Source organism: Cupressus sempervirens, chromosome 7 (assembly GCF_028749045.1).
Source record: "Cupressus sempervirens isolate cs-2001-9-10 chromosome 7, ASM2874904v1, whole genome shotgun sequence".
In the NCBI taxonomy this organism is placed as follows: domain Eukaryota; kingdom Viridiplantae; phylum Streptophyta; class Pinopsida; order Cupressales; family Cupressaceae; genus Cupressus; species Cupressus sempervirens.
In genome coordinates this window covers 410,890,970-410,918,183 of record NC_143124.1, presented here as the reverse complement: position 1 = coordinate 410,918,183, position 27,214 = coordinate 410,890,970, and positions in this window count along the sequence as shown.

The window sequence follows — 27,214 nt, the reverse complement described above, 5'->3', positions numbered from 1 at the left end:
ATGAGAAAATGAAGTTACAAGGAACAAGAGAATATTAGTATGCAAAAGATATGCTCAAGAAGGAGTTGTTTGTGGAGAAATTATTTCTCTTGTATGAAGACTTGAAGGAGTCTAAACTCTTCTTGCATATTGAGCCTACAAGAATTTTAAGGTAAATAAGATGGATGTCAAATCCACATTTATAAATGGTATAATTGAGGAGGAAGTGTACATAGAATAACCTATAGGATTTGTGGACCCTGAAAAGAAGAATATGATATGTAAACTAAAGAAATATCTATAGGGATTAAAACAAGCCCCAGGAGCATGGTATGAAAGATTAAAAAAAATTTTTTTCAAGAGTGATTTTCAAAGGACAAATGATAACATTAATCTATACTTAAAGACTAGTGAGAACAATGAAATACTACTGTCTAAATTTTTTTTAGTGACATTATATTTGGAGGAAAAGGAGCACTATGTAAATAATTTGCTAATAAAATGAAGAAGAAATTTGAGATGTTAATGTTTGGTGAAATAATTTTTTTATGGGATTGCAAGTATATAAATTTATGTTTTGAATTTTCACTACTCAGTTCAAATGTATCAATGAAATACTAAAAGATTTTGTAGTGGAATAATCAAGACTAGTAAGAACACCTATGTCTACATGACATAAATTTTCTAAAAGTCATGAATCTACTAATGTAAACCAAACACTATATAGATTAATTATTCAAAAAATAAAATATGTTGTTCATAAAAGACTTCATATTACATTCTTTGTTAGGATAAATGCTAGATTCTAAACAAACCCTAAGGAGAATCTATGATGGAAGTAAAAATGATATTGAGGTATCAAAAATGCGAAGAAGGCCATGTATTGAATTATAAGAGAAGTAATAAATTTGAACTAAATGTATCCACTTACTCTGACTGGGTAAGAAATATTGATGAAAGAAAAATCACTAGTGGAGGTGCATTCTTTCTAGGAAAGAGACTAGTTTCATGGAAAAGAAGGAAAAAAAATGTATTTCCCAATCAACAACCGAGGTCAAGTATGTTGCTGCTTTAGTGAACTATTCAAACATTGTGTGGACCAAAAAATTACTAAAAGGAATGACAGAAGAAATTATAGATCTAGTTTTTTTCTATTGTAATAACACGAGTGCTATCATAATATCAAAGAATCTAGTGATGCACACCTAAATAAAGCACATTACTATCTAGTTTCACTACTTTAGAGAACTAGTTCAGGACAAAGAAGTGAAGTTAGAGTATTTACATACCAAAGAACAAAATAAAGACATATTTACTTAAGCCTTACCGAAAGATGCTCATGAATATCTTAGAAGTAAACTAGGTCAGGTGATTCCCTTAGGTAAAGTAACTTAAAGATAAATTATGCATTCCATCAAATGTGCTAATCAAAATACCTTACACATTGATGCAAATAATTCTACCATAGGAGGTGTCTAAGGTAGTAAAGTCAAGAAAAGAAGGAGAACATCACTAGTATAGACAGATATAAAAATTCAACTAGACATTTAAATATCTACATAAACAAGATGTATGAAAAAATGAAGGCAGGAAAGGAAGTATCTTTGGTATTATTTTTAAAGAGGGAGAGAATTAAAAAAGAGATTTGTACAAGAACTTAGATGGATTTTATGAAATTTTTATTAATCTTAGATTGGTTTTGACAAGACAGTGATAAAAAAATTTAGAAATTTTTTAGCAAAATTATAGTGCAAGTCCAGTGATCAAAGCATGTCAAGCATAAGTTTCTAGACAATGCATGCCGAGTAATATACATAGTCAGTGATGAGCACTAATATGAGCGAAGTAGGTAGTGATTGTCAAGTCACTTAGAAGCTGAGTAAAAAGAGTATGTTGAGTCATTCAGGAACTAAGAACTTTACAACATTGAAGATATAATGAATGTCAAGCATTAGATACTTCAATTTCTGAGCGAATAGCTTTTTTCATTATATTTTGTAATGACACAAACTCCTATATAATCCATTTTTGGACAAACTAAAAGATTAATCTATGATTCTAGAAGATGTATATAGGTCTATATTATGAATCCCTATATAGTACATGTAAGAAAACAAGATAAGGGGTGTTTTAAGTGGTAAAATAAATCAACCACAACAGTTGACTCTAACCCAACCCTAGCCAACTTGTGTTTACTTAACCATTGCCAACTTTTGTTTACTTTAGGAGACAAATCCTAAATAATTTGTATGCATGAAGGTAGAGGAGGAGATGCAAGAGAGATAAATGCTTAGCGTAGAGAGCATTTATAATGGCTATGGAGGTTGTGATAATGTTACAAATTGTATAATCAATTAGAGGAGAATAAAGAAAAGTAGAGAAAGGATGAATGAGACATATGTGATTAGAAGGATCAAATACACACTAGGAAAGAGAATATATGACATCTAGAAATAGAGTGCCAAAAAAAGGATCAATGTTAAAACATTCTAATAGGTGAATTAGTGAAAATATCTTAATAGAGTAACCTTGATAGGTTTCAAGTTGTAATAGGCTTTTGTGTGCTTATTTAATTGCAAGTTTAAGTCTGCTAACAAGGAACACTTCTAGTAGGATGTTTGAATCCTTTAATAGGGTTAGACCTAAGTGTCTTTGTAACCCTTTAACAAGGAAAACCTTTCATAGGGTAAATCATAATTTATGTTCAAACTTCTTGAAATCTTCATTGGCTAAATTGTAGAATTGCAACAATAAAGATTTGTGGGTTTCATTTGCACTCCAATTTTACCATCTCATTGGAGGGTTTTTGGGTAACAAACTTATTGTGTCATGTTTATTTTCTTTATGCTATGGATGAACATGTTTAGTTTGCTACTTTAGTTTAGATGTTAAATGATGAGATGATTGTGTGGTGAATTTGTTATGGTTAAATTTTTGAAGTACTGATCCACTCCCTCCCCCCCCCCAATCCCCTCTCAAATTTTACTTTCCCATTGTTATTTTAAACAATTTGTATTAGATCCTTGTTCTCTGAAAAGGAAAGCTTTGCATTTTTGATGAAAGATCTTGAAGATGGAATTCTACAAGTTGGAAAAGACTATTAAGAGCTAGAAGATTGAAATCCAACTTTCCCTACACCAACTTATGGAATCAAGATGTGAAATACAATGTTCATTGAAGAGAAGGAAAGAGATAGCTAGTCAGGAAAATGGAATTGATTACCAAGAGGAAGACACTACATAATTGTTTGTAGATGGAAACTCAAGAGAGTTTGATGTAGTAGTTGCAGATTTGATAAAGAAGAATGGTGCCCTAATTGAAGAGGATAGAAACCTTAAGATAGAACAAGAAGTCCAATTAGTGTCTCTATGTGAGGTTACCAAGGAGAAAATAAATTTGAGGAAGATAAAATCATGATTAAAAATGATAAAAGAACACTAACCAACAAACTAGATGAGAAGACATGAGAGGTAATAAGGATTTTTAACATGCAACTGGAAAAAATGAATCAAATGATGATTTGCAATCATGAATTGAATGGTAAGGATATGAAGACCACAACCCTAAAGTTATAGAATGAATAAATAAGGAATGAATTGTGAAAAGGAAAAGAAATTTGTTGAAAGTTTCAACAAACCTAGTGAAGCCATCAAATACTTTGAGAGACTCATTATCTCCTAGATCTAAAAATGATACTAATGGATTGGGATACATTAGTAGTGAGAAAGGATAATCATTTAAAAGTGGTAATCAAAGAAACCAAAAAGGTAAGAATTGCAAACCCACTTGTTAAAGTTGTTGAAAGTTAGGTCATACATCAAATGTTTGCAAGAGCAGCAATAGAAATAAGAACCCTAAGAAGAAATTCAAAGGTTACTATCATAAGTGCAACAAGCAAGGACATCAAGAACATGAATTTAGGACCAATATCTTAAATATACAGAGATATTGAAGGATATTTACCTAACAGTCAAAAGTATGGATATAAAGCATATGAATGTAGACTAATGCCAAGTGGACATAAAACAATTAGACATACAATACTAGAAATAATTTTTACTATTAACAAGAGTATGGAAATGTTCCTAAGAATTGTATTAGAACACATTTCAAAGATAAATTTAAGAGATGGTTGAGTGAGACAACATGCTTTAGTTGTTTCAAGGCTAGTCATATCATAAGAAATTGTCCAATTAGATCACTAGCACTAAGTAGTGGAAACAATAAATGAAAAGATAAGGTTAACATTCAGAAGGTCAAAGTGTAGGTGAATGAGACATGGACAAATAGGGAAGATTGAAATGCATCAAGTTCTGGTGAGATCACTTCATCCAATGGATTAGGTGATCACATCACTTCTAACTAGATAGCCAAAATTTATGTGCAAGACTAATATTGCAATGATATATTTTACATTAGTTCCAAGAATCTAAGTTGTTAAAATTTAATATATATGTATGAATTAAGATGTAATGTATTGGTTATTTTTCATGTTTTTGTTGACCACGAAAGGTTTTACAGTTAATAACAAACATGAATAAAAATTTAGTTGTTGCTTAGTTCTAAAGTTATGGTAGTATTGGTTGAGTTTTCTATGTGAAACAAGAATAGTGGAAATCATGTGTAAGCCAAGTGAATAGGAAATCCTATATTGATCAAGTATACAATTATGTAAGAATTAAGCATTTATTGCAAAAATTTGAGGGTTATACAGTCATTTTTTGACTCATTTACATTCATTAGAGATTAAAGATTACATGAAGAGCATGAAGGAGAATTTTAATAGGAGGTTCTTGCATTTTTGAACCAAAGTGAACTACAACTTGAGATATTCATCAGATTGGAAAGGTAGTTTATTGGTGCTAAGTTTTGTAGTTTGAATTTTTGTGAACCCTAAGTATCAAATATGGTAGTTGGTTCTTCTCCAAGTGTTAGGAAGGAATGAAATGAACTATTTAATGTGAGATTAATTATTAAAGATGTAAGAAAACCATCTTTTTGAGCAATACTTAATATTGCATATAATGGAGACCCATTTACTTTTCTATCAACGATAGGTCATTAAAATTCTTAATTATCTAGAATGTCAGTTATTATTTTACATGCAAAGTTGGAAGTATAGAAGACATGGAGATTAGGGATTTTCTTAGTCAACTTTGTGTAGATGGATTCTTAAAGGAAGAGAATAAAATTATACAAAGAAAAGGGTTGTCCTGTACCCTAGATTTTCCTAATGTAATCACGATTGAATAGATAAATATTGTGCTTAGTAGAATACATGATGACTTCATATGGTCAGAAAATGGACCAATTAAGATCACTAAAAGGATCATCAACTGAGTGAAAGGATATCCTACTCAAGATAGACCCAAGACCATGCAAAGTGTTTCAAAGGAGATTATTGAGAAGAACACAGATGCAATATGGAAAAAGAGCATAATGTTTATAGATTTTATATCAAACTCCCTAGTTACCTTTGCTATGAGATTGATAGATCACTTTTTCTTTCAATCTAGTAGACCAAATAGTGTGTCTTGCATGGTAGTAGGTTTGGGATACAAAATAGTGAAGAGAGACCAAATTTATGACCTTGCCAAGTTACAACGTCAACAACTATATGAAAACTTGGAGGCCATAAGGAAAAGTAGGAGTGCATCTTGAAAATTTGGCTCTTTACTAATTTGTATATTCTTTTATGAGAAGAAAACATTTTCTACATTTAGAAAGTTTCTTGGAAGACAAATAGGTCTATCACAATTCATATTTCAAAATTCATAGAGTAACTTGGAGACAACTTTGAGTTAGTGATGACTAGTTATTTTGAGGATTTTAAGGAATCTATGAAACAAAGACTAAGGACTCTAGTGTCACTAATGGAGAAACATTACAGTGATGTTTGCTTCTTAGTTGATTTTGATTTTACATATGTGCTTGTACTATTCCTAGGGTCAGATAGCTTAAGCCCTTGCTATATGAGATCAATGTTGATGAGCCATTTACAGCTATTACAACTCTATTGGTAGAAGAAATTGATAAAAGTTCCACCACATTTAGAAACTATGAGGAAGCCAATCCCAGACATATAGTTGAATTGAAGATAGCTTCTATGGCAAGAAATAAGAATAAACTTGTGAAGAAGTTGAAGGAGCGGCTGGTGAAGGGGGAGAAGAAGATAATGATGAAGATGAACAACAAGATCAAGCCCCTTGGCAATCACTCAAGGATAAGGAGAAGATGACGAGGTTCATGGTGAAGGTTCTTAGGGAGAAGAAGCCAACCAAGCACCCGAGCCTACTAAGAATAAAATAAAGGCTAAATAATGTGAAGTAGAGAAACCTAAGAAAAATCTTGTGAAGATTTCATAGAAAAAATTAGTAGTACCTGCTACTAGGTCTAGAACAAGGGTAGTAACTAGGAAATTCAAGTTTTTAAGAAACCTAAAGGAAAGAGGACTATTGGTTCAACATAGCTTAGCTAGTGAGCCAAAAAGACACACACAATGAGGAAATAAAGTGTAATGGTTGAGTTAGATGAGGAGAAGGAAATATTTGATGACATAAGTCAAATCAAAGTGGTAAGGTACAATCTCTTCTCTAACATAGATAATTTGTATGACAATATAAAATCAAATGCAAATTTATCTTGTTTTGCACATATAGATTTTGATAAGTTAGGTAAGGTTGAACAAAATTCTATTGAGAAAGCCATATATTTTATGATATCTACATTCAATTCAACTCCTTTTGAGATTGAAAACTCGCTACATAAGAGTCTATATGACTGAGTTGAGTAGAAATGGCAATACAATTTACATAAAGAAAAATAGATCAAGTAATCCACTCTAGCCCAAGTAATAATAGAATTAGATTAGAGGAAAATTACCAAAGCTATGGAAAAGCACAAAACAAAATTTTCCCCAAAATATAGAACTTTCCATATAATAAATAAGAAGATTGAGATGTGGTAACAAAAAGCACATCTATTTGGAGATATATTTATTAGTTACCTAATCCCACAATAAAAGACAGAGGTGACAAAGAATTACAAGAACCTTAGCAAGGTGAGAAAGTGACAATAGAGCCAATAGAAGAGGTATCAATGAATGATGGTAGTGTCGAAGGTAGTCATGAAGAAGCTACAATAGAAGAGGCTAGAGCTCAAGAGGAGAAGAAAGATGAAGATAATATACAAGACATACAATCACACCAAATGTTAGTCCTCCACATGTACATCAAATGAGTCAACAAGAGTCAATAATCAAGGATGTTCCTGAAAATTCTACTCAAAACATCAATCCTTTGATTGATGATGAATTGAAGAAAATATTGAAGAGTTCCACCATGGAAACATAGTTATGCACAAATCCTTATTCATGAGATTAGATAAAGTTTATAAGGAAGATGTGGTAGTCATAAGGGAGAAATGATAGAAGCTAGAAGATCAAAGTGCAAGTACTAAATAGCTAAGCATTATTACTGAAATACCAGTAGAATTGTCTCTAGTACCACTCATCTAAACTATGCAAGCCTTAGTTATAGTTGAGAAAGATGGAACATAATTCAAATTAGGTTAGGAATCCAATTCTATACCTACTCCAAAAAATCAAGGTGAAGATCAATAAGAAGTAAGTCAAGTTGATAGATCTCAAGTATTAAAGGTGATTACTACTCTAGAAGAACAAATTTCTATTTACACTCTACTTACTTTTCATGTTTTTGTGGCTCCTACTAGTGGTCAAGTTCTTTTGAGGTTGAGCACTCTTACCACACCATTGTAAATATTAAGGCCCAGAGAAGAAACATCAAGGATCTCAGAAGAAATTTCTTATGGAGATGTGAGTTTCAATGAGGTGATTGAACTACGCAAGTTTGATCTTAACATAATCTCTATTGAACATATGAGCATTCTACAAGAACCTCAATTAGAAATATTCAAGACTATGCTAAGTTACTAAGAGGGGAGGGGTGAGTTAGTAACTTCTAAAATTTCTACACCAATTTCCATTTTGAATCCAATAAACCATTTAATATTTAATTTATCACATCTAATCTAATTGCATGCATGTGAAATTGAAAATATAAAAACATTCACAACACTTAAACACAATGATTTGGTGACCTAGAAACCTTCCAAATAGAAAGTAAAACTAGGGTGGGGATGAAACTCACAAAACTTCAATACTATAGCATAAAGTTGGCCTATGAAGGCTTACATTGATCACTTCTAATGATTTTCCCTCTTAGGAGCAATTAGGACTGCTAGGTCCACCTTATTAGACATTTCACAAACACACAATGAAGTATGCACTCTATTAAGAGATTTAAGAAAGACTATTAAGTCTACCTTGTGAAAGGGTTTTGATTGGTTCACCTATTAGAATGAAATAGTAGATCTCTAACTTCCAACTAGATTGTTGATAAAGATTCTTTGATTGTATTGATCACCTTTCTATGATAGATTTGTCACTCTTGTTCCTTATGCTGATATGGCCTTCATAAATCCTTATCTATTGCTTACTTTCACATTCTTCTACTTGCATTACACATACATTGGGTTCCATAGCTTTTGATATGATACAATACATCACATATATATATAAAACCAATTTGTAAAATTACAAAGTTGACCATCATATAGGTTAACACATATATCACAAAGTTGGCCCAAATGAAGACACTTGGGTTCTAGAGACTATCTTCATGAAGTTCTAATACTTGGCATTGCTATGCACTCAGTAGACATAGAAACTTGGTCCATACTTATCACTTTAAAGTAGTCTTGAACTCGATCTGCACTGGTGACTTGGTAGATGTTACCTCTGATTTTGCCATCAAGAATTTAAATTTGAAAGTGTGGCTCGTGCAGCGGTTAGTCTCGAATAAGTATTTTAATGTTACAACCTACATGTTTTTGGCCATCAGATCTAAGTGGTACCGACAGTTGGCACCATCACGCTATAGAGGAAATGCATGATATTTATTATAGCGCAATGACGCCTTGACGACACATTGCAGGGGTAGGTCCGATGTTCCACGGGTCAGAAAAGGTCCTTGACGCTCTTGGCGCTATGTCGCTATCGCATATCGGCCGAAAAATCTCCATAGCGACATAGCACTCAGCAGAACTATTCACGTTAGCAAGTTTCAATGATCAGCAAGATCAGGTGTTGTGGCAACAAATCAAAAGGAACCACGTGTGCCAGGTCAGAGTTCCTGTCGGCACAACTAACACAGTCGGGGCTTACGTTCACCACCATTAGATCAGCTCGGATCAATGGTAAGTGCCATCGCGCTATGGAGAATTTGCGTGAGGGTTATGACAGCAACATCATGCCCTGGTGATGCGTGTTAGGTGGGGCCGTGTCTCAAGGTGATGCCAGGTGTATCGACATGGAGGGAAGAAGCACGAGGTATGACGAGTCTGCATGATCGTCGGATTGGGTCACATCAACGGATGGCCCCATCTCACTATGATGAAGATACAAAAAATTTATTATGGTGACATAGTGACCATCCACCACATGGATCGATAGGACCAAGTCTCACTAAGGATTGCCAGGTGTCATCTAGAGTGCAGTGCAGTTGCCAAGGTGGCGCCAAAAAGGATGGGCCCAGTCACAGATTGAAAAGTTTGCGCAAGGTCGAAAGTCTCACGATGGGCAGACTGCGTCGTTCAAAAGGTTTCCTGACGGTGGTTAGCTTTACGGTGAAATGGGAATAGCCACATGTGCTAGATCAGAATGCAGACATGAGGTGGCACCAGATCTCAGTTTGACCAACATAGTCAAAGGGCGAGTCCCCACGATCGTTAGATCTGTAGGGATCTATGGCTAGTGCTATCTCAAAATCGAGAACTGCTTAGGAAATAACATTTGCGACATAGCGCCCAGGAGCCACGTGTCCTGGTGGAACCATGTTTCATGTAGCTGGCGCAGTAAGGATTAAGTGATCGTCAGACGAATAGGGAAGTGCCACATGTGCCACGGGCCTAGTGATTTACAAGGGAAGGGGGTTTCAGAATGATGAGTCTCCATGATCGTTGGATCGAGGCCGATCGACAGTAGGTGCCATCGCGTTATGGCAAAGATGTGCGAGGTTTATGTTGGCGACACAGCACCTTGTCAACACGTGTCCTGTCAGTGTAGTCGAGGATGGTAGTTGGCATTTAGTGTAACCGTCACAGTCATGATAGTATTCAAGGTGGCACAGTTAGTCCAATGAAGGGTGGTCAACCACAGGAGGACCTCTAGGTGGCAAAATAAAGAAATGCAATTGGCCCGCACGACCTAGTTGATGCATAGGGAGCCTACTTGACCTTTTGACTTCGACAGATTCATGAACAAGGAAGCGAAGATAATCAATTTTGTCATGCGATCTGATCTCCATGATCAATCTTGACCTACCAGAGTAAATGTAAAACACAGAAAGACACTCCATCCATCTGTTGATCCATCTACCAGGTCAGAGCACAGTTATGGTGCCGTTTTCAATCTTCTCAGGACATTATTGGCGAAAGAGATCAAATTTTCTTGAGATTTTTTCCATGATTGTCTTCCACAGGACTTAATGGTAGGTAGTTGCAGGGTCATTTTAGCAGCAAAAGATCTCAGTTACAACTGAACTATAAAGGCAGATTTTGTACATTTTGTAAGGGTCGACTCTTCCTAATTTTCTCTACTACTGCTTGTAGACTTGCGGTGTAAAATCCGTTTGTCTCTGAGCTAGATATACATCCTGTATCATCTCTTTCAGCCATCAACGTGTATGTGTATCATTTTTCCTCTTGTTGATGCATTGTTGAGATCAGTGGTCTGCATACTGTATCTATCTTTGGCCTATTGAATAATATACAAGTGAAATCTTCTGTTCCTAGTATTATTCAGTTGGTCTTCTAATCTGTATGTGGCTATTTGTCGATATAAGTCTGAATGGATGCATGACCTTGAATCTTACCCTAGTTCCGTAGTGCATATATGGGTAGAAAATGAGTCTGAACACTCTGGTTTCGTGCATCACTGCCTTAGATTAGAATAGGTAGATTTTCTTTAATGCTCTCTTTCTCCCTTTCCCTTATGAGAATAGATAGGTGTGCCCTGATAGTAAGAGGAAGCTGGCCTTCTCTGGAGACTCAACCTCACATTTCAAGTCCCATAGCTTGGAGGTTGTTTCAATGTTTCACTAGGTTGTCCTCGTGCATAGGCCTTGGACAAGGGTGCAAACCTAAGTGACAATAGTTTTTGGCATGCCCAGTGGGACTCATATCAGAAGATTTTAGGTCTACTGGTGTCAAGAAGAAAGAATTCCAGAAATAAATGCTGAAGAAGTAGTGCTGGCTTCAATTTTCAAGCCTTTAAGAGGCTAATTCTTCAAGTACTTGGTGACTCTGAACATCAAAAAAGTCTGGTTCCAGACCAAGTTTGCAGTAATTCATGCCCAGGACTGAAACAAGGGCGTCTTCTAGAGGTAAATTTCAATATCAAGAGCTTTCTATTTCAAATCCTAGGAGAAGAAGGACTAGAACTTCATTATCACCAGTTAGGGGTAGAATAACAGTTGATATACCTATAAGATCTATCTCTACTCCCCCTACTCTTCAAACTCAGCCTAGATTGCCATCAACACTCATCAATAGAACACTTGTTTATATGGTGTAGCCAAGAGTTCATACTTTTTCCACCTTCAATGGTGGAAGTCCTCTGTTGTTAGCCCAAAGACATGATATACCAGTATCTACTCTAAAAAGTATACCTGATTTTACTAGTGAAACTTCTATTTCCCCTTTAGAGCATATCCAATAGGTAGCGAATTTTTGCAATATTCATGGTATTACAGAAGATGATGTTTTTGTCAGACTTCTAGCCTCATCTTTAAAAGGAAAAGCATTACAGTGGTATAGAGGCTTAGCTCATGGTTCCATAACTGATTGGGATGGGCTAGGAGCAGGATTATGCAAACATTTTGAGGATAAGAGTGACCATTTGTTACTACTAGAGCAGTTGACTACAATAAAAAGAGCCCCCCATGAATGTATGACTAATTTTAATTATAGATTCCAAAAGATATGGGATAGAATACCTACTATAGTGAAACCTACCCCTGGTAATGTCTTCTTGCATTACCTTAGAGCTTTCAATAGTGACATTTCCACTACAATCCAAACTATGGGAGGGGATACATTACCGAATGCTTATGAGACAGCTATAAAAGATGAGAACATCCTAATACAAGGAGGAAAGTTGGTTCCAAGGTCTCCTATGCCTTTCTTTCCTGATGTTCCCAACCACCAACCAGCGATAGCCCCCCTTCCTACAATTTCTACATCACAAGCCCTTACTCCAGTTCCCCAAGCTTCCACATCCTCAAACGGAATAGATGAACTCAAGGAAATGCTCCAAGGTCTAGTGCTGAATATAGATAAAGGAGAGAGGACTCTGGATAAAAAATTGCAAGAGCAGGGGAAGGAGTTGAAGGACCAAGGGAAGAGATTAGAGGATAGTTTTTCTCTAATACAAAAAATGAGTAACAAGGTGGTGGCCTTAGAAAGGAAGCAAGCCCAAAGTGGCAAACCCCCCCAATTACAACATTAGGCTCCAAGTGGTGGTAGGCCTCCTAATCATTGGAATCACTCTTTTGATCAGAATAGGCAAAATAGTCATGCTGTTGCTTCAAGCTCAAATCAGAATAGAGCTTTAGTTCCTCAAAATAACTTAGCCCAAGATCAAGACTTTTGTCCTTCATGTAACTATTCTTATGCCTACTACCTATGTTAGAAGGTAGAATCTTATTTGGCCCTAACTGTCCAGGAGTCCGCAGTAAAGCAATCATACAAGGAAGATCATCCCAAGGAGGCCTCATATGTTCAGAGGCAAGGTGATTTCTCTTTTATGAATCACTAGATGGAGGAGCATTGTAATGTAAACTAGGATTCCGTTGCTCATAACACAAGAAGCAAGAAGAGAGCTATGGAACATACTGCCCCCATTTCTCCTGAGTAGGCCTCAACTTCGAGTGTTATACCTCATACACAAAAAGCAAATGAGTAGACAAACACTTTACAACAGCAAAGGCAAGGTCCAAGGAAGGAGGATGCAAGTGATCCCTATGTTGCTCCATCTTAGCATCTCATGGGTATAGCTCCCAAAGTTTTTGCCAAAATTCCTAATGCACCCTTGAGCGTGGTAGAGCAAATGAAGAAAACCAATGTAAGCATTTCCATGTGGGATAAAGTTGCCACCATACCAATGCAGAAAAGGATGCTGCAGCAAGAATTGGAAAAGATTGAACCCAAAGATCAGTCACCTACCATGGAGAGTGACACTAGTTTAGTACAACCATCAGGTGATGTGGAGACAAATAAAAAGGTTAAATCTCCTCCATTCTATGTTTCTCTGATTATAGGGGGCAAGTTAGTCCATAATTGCATGATAGATTTGGGGGCTAGTAGCTCAGTAATGCCTAGGTGTGTTGCTGATGCTTTAGGAATAAAATATGAGCCCATTATTAGGGATGTGTTACAACTAGATGGGAGTACTGTCAAAACCGTAGGCATCCTTAGGAATGTGGAAATTTCCCTACATGCATGCCCTGGTTGTACTGTGATTCAAGACATATCTGTTGTTGAAGTCAAGCCCTATTTTTCCATCTGTCTTTCAAGAGACTTCACTACCCAAATAGGTGGATTCATATCTGCTAATTGGTCTTATATGTCATTTAAGACCAGATATGGGGCCAATGCTTCAATTAGAGAAGAACCTCAAGCCCTTCATCACACTGAACTCTACACTCCCAACTTCATTAATATGAATTGCCCTATTTTGGAGATGGATGAAAATGACATAGTAAATGAGCCTACCACCTCCATAGTAGAGATTCTTGATTTCTTCTTAGATGAGTGGGAAAATACATGTTAGTTTGAGCCTATGTCGAAAACTCTTGAGACAGGCCTTAGTACATATTGCATAATAGAGAAGGAGGTTCAAGTTCTTGATCTTGTTGGAGCTAATGATGACATAAGTGGAATATGGAGTATGTACTTTGATGGCTCAAGGAATAGAAATGGAGTAGGGGCTAGTGTTATGTTGATCTCTCCTGCACAAATAAGATAGTACTTCTCTTTTAGGCTCCAATTTAGTTGTACCAATAATGTGGCCGAGTATGAATCTTTGATCCAAGGTCTCCTACTTGCCCAAAAGAGGGGAATTCAAGCCTTGAAAGTATATGGAGATAGTGAGTTGGTAGTGAACCAAGTGAGAAATTAGAATATCACCAAAAATGGCCTGCTCAAGTCTTACAAACACAGAGTCTGGGATTTTCTTGAGGGTTTCCAAGCATTTAATATCCAGAGCATTCCTAGGAAAGAAAACAAATATGCTGATAGACTTGCAGCAGTGGGTGCATCTTATGATGTGCCAGGGAATCTTGAGGAAGAGAAGAAGCAACAAATAAAGGTGGTAGTAAGGCCTACTATTCTTGATAATCATACTCATTGGCAAGTGTTTGAGTTTGATGAGCAGATTATGAGTTTCTTCCAGAATGAAGCAAAATTTTTAGAAAAAAATTAGTCAAGACTACAAGATCAGTATGGTGATCAGATCATTCACCTCAGTTCCAACAAGTTGCCCAAGGGTCTCATCACCTTGGAGAGTGTCTTTAATCCTGATGATCAGTCAAGAGGAAAAGGAATGAATCTAGCTGTAGAAAAAGATGATCATGCCCCAGTTACAATTGCAGATGGAAAATCTCTTAACATGGGGAAGGTATGTTCTGAAGTGGAGCAAGAAAATTTCATTCATCTATGTCAAGAATTTAATGATGTTTTTGCTTGGACATATGATGACTTAAGGGGATTTGAACCTAGTTTTTTTTAGCATACCATAGATTTAGTTGATAGGGTCAAACCAGTAAGGCAAAAATAGAGGCCAGTGAATCCCAAGATTGAACCCTTAATGAGGAAGGAACTATCCAAGTTGATTGAAGCTAACATAATTTTTCCTATCAAACACTCATCATGGGTGGATAACCTTGTCCTTGTAAGGAAGAAGAATGGAGAAATCAGATTGTGTGTGGAATTTAGGGATCTTAATCAGGCTTCCCTTAAGGATCACCATCCTCTCCCTTCTATGGAGCAAATTCTGTCCAAGGTCAGTGGGTCAAGGAGATTCTCTTTTCTTGATGGATTTTCTGGTTATAACCAAGTGTTGGTTAAAGAATCTGACAGATATAAGATAGCATTTACTACTAAATGGGGCACCTATAATTATTGCAAGATGCCATTTGGACTAAAAAATGTAGGTGCCATGTTCCAAAAGGCAATGGAGGTGGTTTTCAAAAGATTAATTGACAAGTTTGTCTTAGTATACCTTGATGATATAACTGTATATTCCAAGAATGTAAAAGATCACCTTGATCATTTGAGATAGGTAATTTTAAGATGTAGAGAGTTTGGGGTTTCCCTCAACCCAGCCGAGTGTGTCTTTGCTACAAGCCAAGGAAAATTACTGGGACACATTGTATCTAAGGATGGGTTGACCATTGATCCAGAAAGAACAAAAGAAATACTTGCCCTTCCTCTCCCTAAACACAAGAAAGGGCTGCAAAGTTTCCTTGGTAGGATAAATTTTGTAAGAAGGTTTATTCCTAATCTTGCCATCATGGTGAAACCCCTCATAGCCATGCTTAAGAAAGATATGGTCTTCTCATGGACCAAGAAGGGGAAGGAGAGTTTTGAAGAAATCAAGGCAGCCATAGCCTCAGCCCCCACTCTCATGAACCCAAATTTTGAGAAAGATTTCATCCTCTACACTTTAGGTGGTGAGTCAAGTGTTTCTGCTATCTTGACTCAGACAAATGACAAGAATGAGGAGCAGCCCATAGCCTTCTTTAGTGAAGGACTCAAGGAATATGAAGATAAGTATAGATTTGTTGAGAAGAAAGCCCTTGCAGTCATTAGAGCCTTGAAGAAATTTAGACACCTCTTATCCCACAATAGCATCCATTTGTTGGTGCCCCATGTGAGTGTAAAAGACTTCCTATTAAGCAAGGACATCAGTGAAAAGAGAGCTGGATGGATCACTAGGGTAATGGAATATGATGTTGATAATTAGATTACCAAATTGGTAAGAGGGAGAGGATTATGCAAAGAAATGTTATCAGGTCAGGATTTAGATGAAGGGACTGCTATGGTAATTGCAAAGAAACAGGAGGAAAGAAATGTTAATGCCCCAAGGAGTTGGATAGATGACATGAGGAACTTTTTATCAGGGAATGGATACCCTCAGGGATTGGACAGAGCTAAAAGAAGACAATATAGACTGCAGTCCATTCCCTATGTTGTGATTGATGATATCCTATTTAGGAGGGATTTTAATGGGACCTTGTTGAGATGTATTGAAGAGGATAAGGTTGAGAGGATGATTAAAGAACTTCATGATGGCCCTGATGGTGGCCACTTCTCTGCAAGAACAACTGCCATGAAGATCATGAGGGCTGGATATTACTAGCCATCTCTGTTCCATGATTGTTATAGGTATGTGAGAAAATGTGAGAAATGTGCCTTTTTTTCAAGCAAACAGAGACTTGCAGCTCTTCCTCTTCATCCTATTCAAGTGGATCAGCCCTTCACCCAATGGGGGTTGGATTTTATAGGCCGCATTAATCCTCCATCTAGTGTAGGTCATAAATGGATCTTGGCTGCTACTGATTATTTCACTAGATGGATAGAGGCAGTTGCCTTGAAGGATGCTATAGAGCCATCAGTCATTTAATTCCTTGATGGAATTGTATCTAGGTTTGGAGCTCCTTCTACTATCATCTCAGATAATGCTAAATCTTTTGTTGGAACCCAGATTTGTGCATGGGAAATGAGTCACAATATCTATCTGAGCACATCATCAAATTACTACCCCCAGGGTAATGGTTTAGCTGAATCTTCCAACAAAAATTTGATCAAAATCATAAGGAGAATGATAGAAGACAATCAAAGGGTTTGGCATAAAAAATTAAGGACTGCTCTGTGGGCTAATAGGATAACACCCAAGAGATCTATTGGGAATTCACCTTTTGTGCTGATATATGGTAGGGAGGCCAGACTTCCAATCTCGTTGGAATTCCCATCCTTGGAGTTGGCTCATCAGCTAGAATTGGTTGAAAATAGTTCCATGTTAGTAAGAATGGCAGAGTTGATCGAATTGGAAGAAAAGAGAAACAAAACTATGCAAACCCTGGAGATACACCAGTAGCAGATGAAGAAGAGTTTTGATAAGAAGGCAAGGGCCAGAATCTTCAGAGAGGGAGATTTAGTTCTCAAGTGGGACTCAGACAGAGGAAAACCAGGAAGGCACTCCAAATTTGATCCACTATGGAGTGGCCCTTATCTGATCTCCAGTTGCAAACAGGCCAATGTGTTCCAGCTAAGCAGGCCAAATGGTGAAATTCTGCCCATTCCAGTCAATGGGATCCATTTGAAACCCTGTTTCTGAAAAGGTTGTGAATCCATGTACATAGTTAGTTTAGTTGCTTCCTGTTGTTCCTATTTTACAATAAGTGTGCGTGCACATGGCTCACTTCTTGAGTCGCTAGTTCCCAAAGTTTTGACAAGTCTCAAGTTGCTGAGGAGGTCCTATTTTTGTTTCCAAGTCACAGAGACAGAGCCAGAGTTCAAAGGTTTTTAATGTTTTGATTTCCTCATTAAGGGTTAGGGTTCCTTGCAACTCTCGGTTCTGTACCTTCCAGGCCCTCTTTCTGACTCCATGGCCCAATGGATCATTCTCAGGCACTGGTCATGCATTAAGCAAGCTCATGCCCCCTGCGAGTCGTCAGAAGTGTTACCTCTGGTTTTACCGCCAAGAATTTAAATTTGAAAGTGTGGCTCGTGTAGCGGTTAGTCTCGAATAAGTATTTTAATGTTACAACTTGCAAGTTTCTGGTCGTCAAATCTAAGCGGTACCAACAGTTGGCGCCATCGCGCTATAGAGGATATGCATGATATTTATTATAGCGCGATGATGCCCTGACAACATGTTGCAGGGGTAGGTCCAGCATTTCATGGGTTGAAAAAGGTCCTTGACGCTCTTGGCGCTATGTCTCTATCGCATATCGACCGAAAAATCTCCATAGCGACATAGCGCCCGACGAAAATATTCATGGTGGTGAGTTTCAACGACCGACAGGATCAGGTGTTGCGGTGACAAATCAGAAGGAACCACATGTGCTAGGTCAGATTTCCTATCGGCACAGCTAACACAGTCGGGGCTTACGTTCACCACCGTCGGATCAGCTCGGATCAATGGTAAGCGCCATCGCGCTATGGAGGAGTTACGCGATGATTATGACAGTGACATTGTGCCCTGGTGATGCATGTCAAGTGGGGTTGTGTCTCAAGGTGATGCCAGGTGTATCGACATGGAGGGCAGAAGCACGAGGTATGACGAGTCCACATGATTGTTGGATTGGGTCGCATCAACGGATAGCGCCATCTTGCTATGGCGAAGATACACGAATTTTATTATGGTGACATAGCGACCATCCACCACATGGATCGATAGGACCAAGTCTCACCAAGGATTGCTAGGTGTCATCCAGAGTGTGGTGCGATTGCCAAGGTGGCGCCAAAAAGGATGGGCCCAGTCATTGTCAGAATCTAAAAAGATTAATAACCCAGAAAACTAGTGCAAAGAATAAATATCTAAACTATGAATGCAAATGATACAAAATCAAAATAGCATCATAGAGTTAGTCTCCAAGAGAGTAATGCAAATTTATGGAAGAAAAATAGCATTAAGAGGATGCAAAAACAAGAGATGTAAATACAAGCCAGGTAGCATGCTTATATAGGCTAGGAAGAGGGAGGAGGTGGCAACACTAACCAATGACGAGCAACCATCTATCGGACTAAAGATAGCAAACTATCTTCCCAAGATAGCTAATGGATGCTCACATGTAGGAAGGTGACACCTCACAACCATTCACCTAATAAGACATGCTTTATTAACCTAAGTGAGATTATTAAAAGTATAGGAAAAACCTAGCAAAATAGAAAAAATAAAAAACTACACTAACACCCCCCCTTAAGCGAAGCTTAGGTGGATGTAGAAATGGGTCTCGACAACGAGGCCATGTTAGGTACCCAAGTACAATGCAAGAAGATGCAACCTCTGAAAGTGGGGAAAGAGAGAAAACCACATGGGAAAAACCCTCCCGCAAAAAGAGGTAAGAACCTAGTGAAAAATTGAAGAAGTCTCCCGCTAGGCAAATTGTCCCCTAAAACAGGAACAAGGAGTGATCATGAAGAAGCAACATCACTGAAGCATGAAGAACCGCAAAACTCTATCAAAATGCTGATCTATACAACCTCCATGGAAATAGAAGGCATGAACCATCAACCAAAGAAGCATAGAACAACAATATAACCTCCCTTTAAGGTAGGTGAGGTGACAGGCAGCTGAAAAGATGGGCCAAAAATCTTGTACAACACAGGAGCCAAACTCATCGAGAGTGAGGTACAAACACAAATAAAGGCATGTTTCGTCGACACTGCACGAGGAATTAGAGAAAGAGGGCCTATAAGTGGCAAACAACTATCCCCCCCATGGCACTTTATATAATAGTGTGAGTACAACGAATCACAATGATGAAAAGGATCCCAAAATGCAAGAGTGGCACTTTATCTCAGTGCATTGCATAAAGATGCTTACAATGAATATCAACAATAATCAAAAAAAATATAAGGCTGAAACAACAGAAGGTAAAGCCCAAAATGAAGCAACTGAAGCAAAAAAATCGATCTCCGGACCTGAAACAAACAAAATATCCACCAAAATGCTAAAATGCAAAAGACTAAATAGGATGTTTTTGGAACAAAATTTGGAACAACAACCAGCATCATTGGAAAGAGCACAGAAAGAGCTTTCGAGCGATATAAACAAGTCCAAAAACGAAGATTGAAAGCTCAAGATATGCCTCCCAGAGTGCAAAATAGAACATCTGGCTTTGACTACCATAATAGCCAACCAAACTACAGAAAAACTCAAAAACACCTATACCAGCATCTCCATCTCAGAACCAGCTTTCTGACACTTCTTTCGGATCAGAAAAATACCTCCGTATGCAAAAGTTATGGCCAAAAAAACTTAAGGTAGGTCCAAAATGACCCTAGGAGAGGTGCAAGAGGGTGCTGATGCAGGATGATGTCATGCTGATGCCAGCAAAAATTGGGATTAAAATTGACGGTTTGGAGGCCGTCACCACAAAAAGGGTGCCACGTGGCAGAGTCGACGTGGCAGGGGTGACGTGGCGGGTCCATGTGGCATGGTGCCATGTGGCACCCAGGCCATGTGTCACCCCCGCAGTTGCTGACGCAGCGCTGAATGTGCAAAAAACTACGGACTGGACACAAGCGGTGGAAGAGGTTGAGCTGCCGGCGGAGGTGGCCGCATAGCGACGCAGGAGTGGCCCGCGGGTGATGGACGGGAGGTGGCCGGGGTCGAGCGAAGCCCGGGCAGCGCTGCCTGCTACAGCCGCTGCGGGCTGCGCGGCGGCGGCACGCCCAAAATAATTTTTAAAAAAAAAATTTCAAGCCTTGCGTCCATACGATCTGTACGGCAGCGACCATGGAGGCTTCAAAAAATCTTCAAAATTGCCCTGTGTCCAAAAATGACAAGCTTTATATGAACCTTGACTGCAAATGGCCTTTGGGATCCAATGGTGATGTCTGTTTGGGCTGAAAGTGTTCAAAAAATTTGCTGATCCCCTGATTTGAAGAAAAATTGCATTCAAATCTGCGACTGCCAACAGAGAGGGGTTTGGCTGTAGCTTTGCATGCTCGATTCAAAAAAATATACAGCTTGCATGCAAAATCTAAAAGATACCCAGATGGTTTTTTGGGGCTGCGAACAAAACCCAGAAAGTATTTTTCTTGCTGATGTACAAAAGATGCTGCTGTAGTCTAAATTGGATGCCTTTAACAGTAAAAAATGGCTCCAAAAATTAAAAAAATGACCCCAACAACCAGAATATGACATGCAAATGCTGGATCAGCTTCCTAAGTCCATCAATGACATGCTGAAACCTGCAAAACTGATTGAAAACTTCAAATATGCAAGTTGGTTGTCAGATTTGAGATTGAAACCCTAGAGAAAAATCGTTTTTGTCAAAACTTTTCTGATTCTTCGGATCATCCAAAGATGCAAGAGAAGAGCATACTTCATTTTTCAAAAAACTACAATAAAAATTATTTGCCCCCCCGAATCTCTCAAATAAGGAAACTAAAATCTACTCTTGCACATAGAAAAGCTCTGATACCATGTTAGAATCTGAAAAGATTAATAACCTAGAAAACTAGTGCAAAGAATAAATATCTAAACTATGAATGCAAATGATACAAAATCAAACTAACATCATAGAGTTAGTCTCCAAGAGAGTAATGCAAATGCTGGAAGCAAAATAGCATTAAGAGGATGCAAAAATAAGAGATGTAAATACAAGTCAGGTAGCATGCTTATATAGGCTAGGAAGAGGGAGGAGGTGGCAACACCAACCAATGAGGAGCAACCATCTATCAGACTAAAGATAGCAAAGTATCTTCCCAAGATAGCTAATGGATGCTCACATGTAGGAAGGTGACACCTCACAACCATTCACCTAATAAGACATGCTTTATTAACCTAAGCGAGATTATTAAAAGTGTAGGAAAAACCTAGCAAAATAGAAAAAATTAAAAACTACACTAACAGTCACAAATTGAAAAGTTTGCAGCAGGTCAGAAGTCTCACGACGGACAGATTGCACCATCAAAAAGGTGTACCAATGGTGGTTAGCTTTATGGTGAATCAGGAACAACCACGTGTGTTGGATCAAAATGAAGATATGAGGTGGCACCAGATCTCAGTTCGACCAACACAGTCAAAGGGCGAGTCCCCACGATCGTCAGATCCATAGGGATCTATGGATGGCACTATCTCGCCATCAAGAACTGCTCAGGAAATAACATTGGGGACATAGCGCCCAGGCGCCATGTGTCCTGGTGGAACCATGTTTCATGTAGCTGGCACAGTAAGGATTAAGCGATCGTCGGACCAATAGGGAAGTGCCACATGTGCCGCGGGCCCAGTGAGTTACAAGGGAAGGGAGTTGCAGAATGACGAGTCTCCATGATTGTTGGATCGAGGCCAATCGACGGTAGGCGCCATCACGCTATGGTGAAGATGTGCGAGGTTTATGTTGGCGACACAATGCCTTGTCGACACGTGTCCTGTCAGCACAGTCAAGGATGGCAGTTGGCGGTTAGTGTAACCGTCACAGTCATGATAGTATTCAAGGTGGCGTGGTTAGTCCAATTAAGGGTGGTCAACTGTGGGAAGACCTCCAAGTGGAAAAATAAAGAAATGCAATTGGCTCACACGGCCTAGTTGATGCATAAGGAGCCTGTTGACCTTTTGACTTCGACAGATTCATGAACCAGGAAGCGAAGATAATCGATTTTGTCGTGCAATCTGATCTCCATGATCAATCTTGACCTAGAAGAGTAAATGTAAAACACAAAAAGACACTCCATCCATCCATTGATCCATCTACTAGGTCAGAGCGCAGTTATGGCACCGTTTTCAATCTTCTCAGGATATTATTGGCGAAAGAGATCAAATTTTCTTGAGATTTTTTCCATGATTGTCTTCCACAGGACTTAATGGCAAGTAGTTGCAGGGTCATTTTAGTAGCAAAAGATCTCAATTATGCCTTAACTATAAAGGTAGATTTTGTACATTTTGTAAGAGTCGACTCTTCCTGATTTTCTCTACTACTGCTTGTAGACTTGCAGTGTAAAATCCCTTTGTCTCTAAGCTAGATAAACATCTTGTATCATCTCTTTCAGCCATCAACGTGTATGTGTATCATTTTGCCTCTCGGTAATGCATTGTTGAGATCAGTGTTCTGCATACTGTATCTATCTTTGGCCTATTGAATAATATACAAGTGAAATCTTTTGTTCCTAGTATTATTCAATTGGTCTTCTGATCTGTATGTGGCCGTTTGTCGATATAAGTCTGAATGGATGCATGACCTTGAATGTTACCCTAGTTCGGTAGTGCATATATGGCTAGGAAATGAGTCTAAACACTCTGTTTTGGTGCATCACCACCTTAGATTAGACTAGGTTGATTTTCATTAATGCTCTCTTTCTTCCTTTCCCTTCTAAGAATAGATAGGTGCACCCTGAAAGTAAGAGGAAGCTGACCTTCTCTGGAGACTCAACCTCACAGTTCAAGTCCCACAGCTTGGAGGTTGTTTCCATGTTTCACTAGGTTGTCCTCACGCATAGGCCTTGGACAAGGGTGCAAACCTAAGTGACAATAGTAGATATTGTGTAACTTGGCATAAAATGAATTACTTGATAAACACATAAGCTTGGTTTAAACTAGTTTCACATTACATGAACTACAAACTCGATAGAAACTGCAATGCTTGGTAACCACTGAATTGCTCAAGTTGAACTACAAGACTAAATTTTCTCAGTTTGAATTACTAAGCTTCACACCAACTGAATACACTTGGTAACCACTGAAATGCTAAGTAGCTACTGAATTACATGGAAAACCAATGGGGACACAACCCAAGCACACAATGGACACAAAAGGAAAGAGAAATTTTATTAACTTTGTACATAAGCTAATACATTCAATATAGAGAAAATTAACTTCAAAATGTGCCCTATGGGCTTACAATAGCATAAATCTGGAGATAATTTCTCCTTTCAGTACCTCCTCTCAAACTCCTCTCTAAATTGCCTTTTACAATGCCAAAATTTTTCTTAAATAGACCCTAGAGGGTTAAGGATTAGGAATACATTTTAGAAAGTGCTAGTAGGAATCCACCGACCAAATAGAAGGCTCTAGAAGTCACATTAGAAGTTGGCACAAAATTAGAAGAATCTAGAAATGATAACCAAACTTTCGAGAGGCATAACTTTTGAACCGTAGCTCTAATTGACAAACCGTTTACATTTTTGAAAATCTCTCAAAGAACTCTATAGCCCTATGGACCAGCTTTTCTCATCCCCCATTTTTTAGCCCTGTTTCAGGTCATTTAATGCCTCTAACCTGACTTGGAAGCATTCTTAGGAGGTCTCCAAAAACTGATAAACTGCAATAACTTTCAAATCATGGGGCCTTTTGAACTGATTCTTTTTCTAGAATGCTCTAAATTACAATTACCATCATCCGACCTATTTACACCTTCTAGTTCACCAAAATGATGGCTCAATTACATACTCCTTTTTTTTTATCATTTACATGTATCCCAAGGTGATTAAAAATTGTAACCCAGAACACTAATAGTGGAACTGTGAGAGTTGGAACCTTTATTTGACCCAAATGGGTATCAAAAAATGAAAACACATGAAATAGAAACTAATTCTAAGTACATTTTTTTGGGTGACATAGGATTGCCATTACACCTGTGGATTCTCTTGCATAACACACCTAGGGTAGATTGAAAAGTGACCCTGTCACTTTATGAATGGTAGAGGAAATCCCAAATGGAAAACCTCAGCTACTAATATCCAAGTTGAGTCTTCTATCAGCCATCCTTTCAACTTGACCAAATACTCTTCATCTGGCCTATTTCTGGTACTCCTAGCCACACAGTGATCTAGAATGTCTTCTATCTCCTCCTTCTTAGAAGCAAGAATTGGACATGGCTCTAACATCGACTCTTCTTCTGCACCATCATCATGATACTTTGTTAAGTCTGCAATGTTGAAAATTAGAGAAATGTGAATACCATTTGGTAATTCCACCTCATGTGCATTTCCTGAGTCATGTTTCTTTAGAATTTTGTAGGGGCCAAATTTTTTCTTTTACAGCTTGTTGTAAGTACCAACTGGAAATCTTTCTTTTCTTAAGTGTACCATGACTAGATCCTCTACTTGGAATTCATTACATCTTCTCCTTTGATCAGCCCTAGCTTTATACTCTTGATTCATTTTGGTAATGTGTGCTTGAGCGTCCTCATGTAGATGCTTGATATGTTCAGCAAATTCTTCAGCTTCAACACTTGTCCTCTCCCCTTGCTCTATCTTCCTCAATTCTGGTGTAGTCCTTGGGATATTCCCATATACAATTTGGAATGGTGATCTACTAGTACTCCTATTTACAAAGTTATTGTGAGAAAACTTTGCTTGTGGTAGAATCAAATCCCACCCCTTGGGCTTATCCCCAACTAAACATCTCAACAAATTGCACAAACTTTTGTTTACCACTTCTGTTTGGTCATCAGTTTGCAGGTGATGTGTGGAACTAAATTTTAAGTCTATTCTCAACTTCTTCCATAATGTCCTCTAGAAATACCCCACAAATTTAGTATCTCTATCAGAAACTATACTCCTTGGTAGACCATATAGTCTTACCACCTCTTTGAAAAATAAGTCTACAATATGGACAACATCATGAGTTTTGTGGCATGGAATGAAATGTGCCATTTTGGAGAACCTATCAACCACCACAAATACTAAGTCATTACCCCTTTGTGTCCTTTTCAATCCAAGAACAAAATCCATACTTATGTCCTCCCATGGCTTTGATAGAATAGGAAATGGATGATATAGTCCAGTATTGTGACTAAATCCCTTGGCAACTTGACAAATCTGACAACTCTATACAAACTTCTTCACATCCTATGAAATTTGAGGCCAAAAATAATGTTCTCTAAGAATGGCAATGGTCTTATCTTTATCAAAATTTCCTACCATCCCTCCACTATGTTTCTCCTTAATTAGATTTTCCCTCATGGAACTCCTTGGAATGCATAGTTGACTGCCCTTGAACAACATGCCATCCTAAATCAGAAAGTCGAACCACTTACTTCTGTCTACAACAACAGGCTCTTTACAAGCTTTCCATGCTTCAGAAAAATCAAGATCCTCAGGGTACAAATTCCTGATTTCATCAAACCCAACTACTTCAACCTGCATTACTATTAGCAACAACTACCTCCTACTTAATGCATCTACAACCCTATTAGATTTTCCACTTCTATGCTTCAACACAAATGTATAGCTCTACAAGAGCTCTACCCACTTCATATGCCTCCGATTCAATTTACCTTGGCTATTTAGGTACTGTAATGCCTGCTGATCGGTATACAAAAAAAATTCCTTTAGAAATAAATAATCCCTCCATTTCTTTAAGGCCTGAACTATTGCATAGAACTCTTGATCATAAACAAAATACTTTTTTTTCACATCATTCAATTTTTCATTAAAATATGCAATAGGTTTACCTTTTTGGCTTAATATAGCTCCAATAGCACTTCCACTAGCACCACAATCCACTTGGAACACCTTTCAAAAATCTAGAAGTGCCAACATAGGTTGTTTAGTCACCTTCTTCTTCAACAATTCAAAACTTCTCGCAGTTGCTGCAGTCCATTTGAACTCTTTTCTATCCCCTCTTATTGTGTTAGTTAGGTGTGCACATATGCCACTGAAATTCTTAATGAACTTCCTATAAAAACTAACCAGACCATGAAATGATCTTACCTTAGTAGTAAACCTTGGAGTAGGCCATTCCAAGATGGCTTTTACCTTTTCTACATCCATTTTGAAACCTTCAGGTGATATAACAAACCCCAAGTAGACTAACTCCCTTTTTGCAAAGATACACTTCTTCAGATTAGTTAACAGTTTCTCTTCCCATAATCTTTCAAGGACACTACGAATATGGAATAAATATTCTTCCAAAGTCTTGCTGAAAATTAAAATATCATCCAAATAGACAATAACAAATTTTCCCAAGAACTTCTTAAGTACCTCATTCATAAGCTGCATGAAGGTGCTTGGGGCGTTCGTCAATCCAAAGGGCATGACTAACCACTCATAAAGACCCTCCTTGGTCTTGAAGGTTGTTTTCCACTCATCTCCTTCTTGTATCTATATATGATAATAGCCACTTTTGATGTCTATCTTTGTGAAGTATTGAGCTCCACTCAAGTAGTCCTCTTTATAGGTCGAGTCTGTACACATCCTCCACTCTCGAAACTTCTTTGGTGCAAGTACTATAGGTACAACACATGGACTCAGGCTCTCTCGAATCAAGCCCTTCCTTAATAGCTCCTTAACTTGTCTATTTAGCTCCTTAGTTTTAGTAGGAGTCATCCTATGAGTAGCCTTGTCAGGCAAACTAGCTCCTGGGATTAAATCTATCTGATGATTAATTTGCCTTACTGGTGGCAATCCTTTTGGAACATTA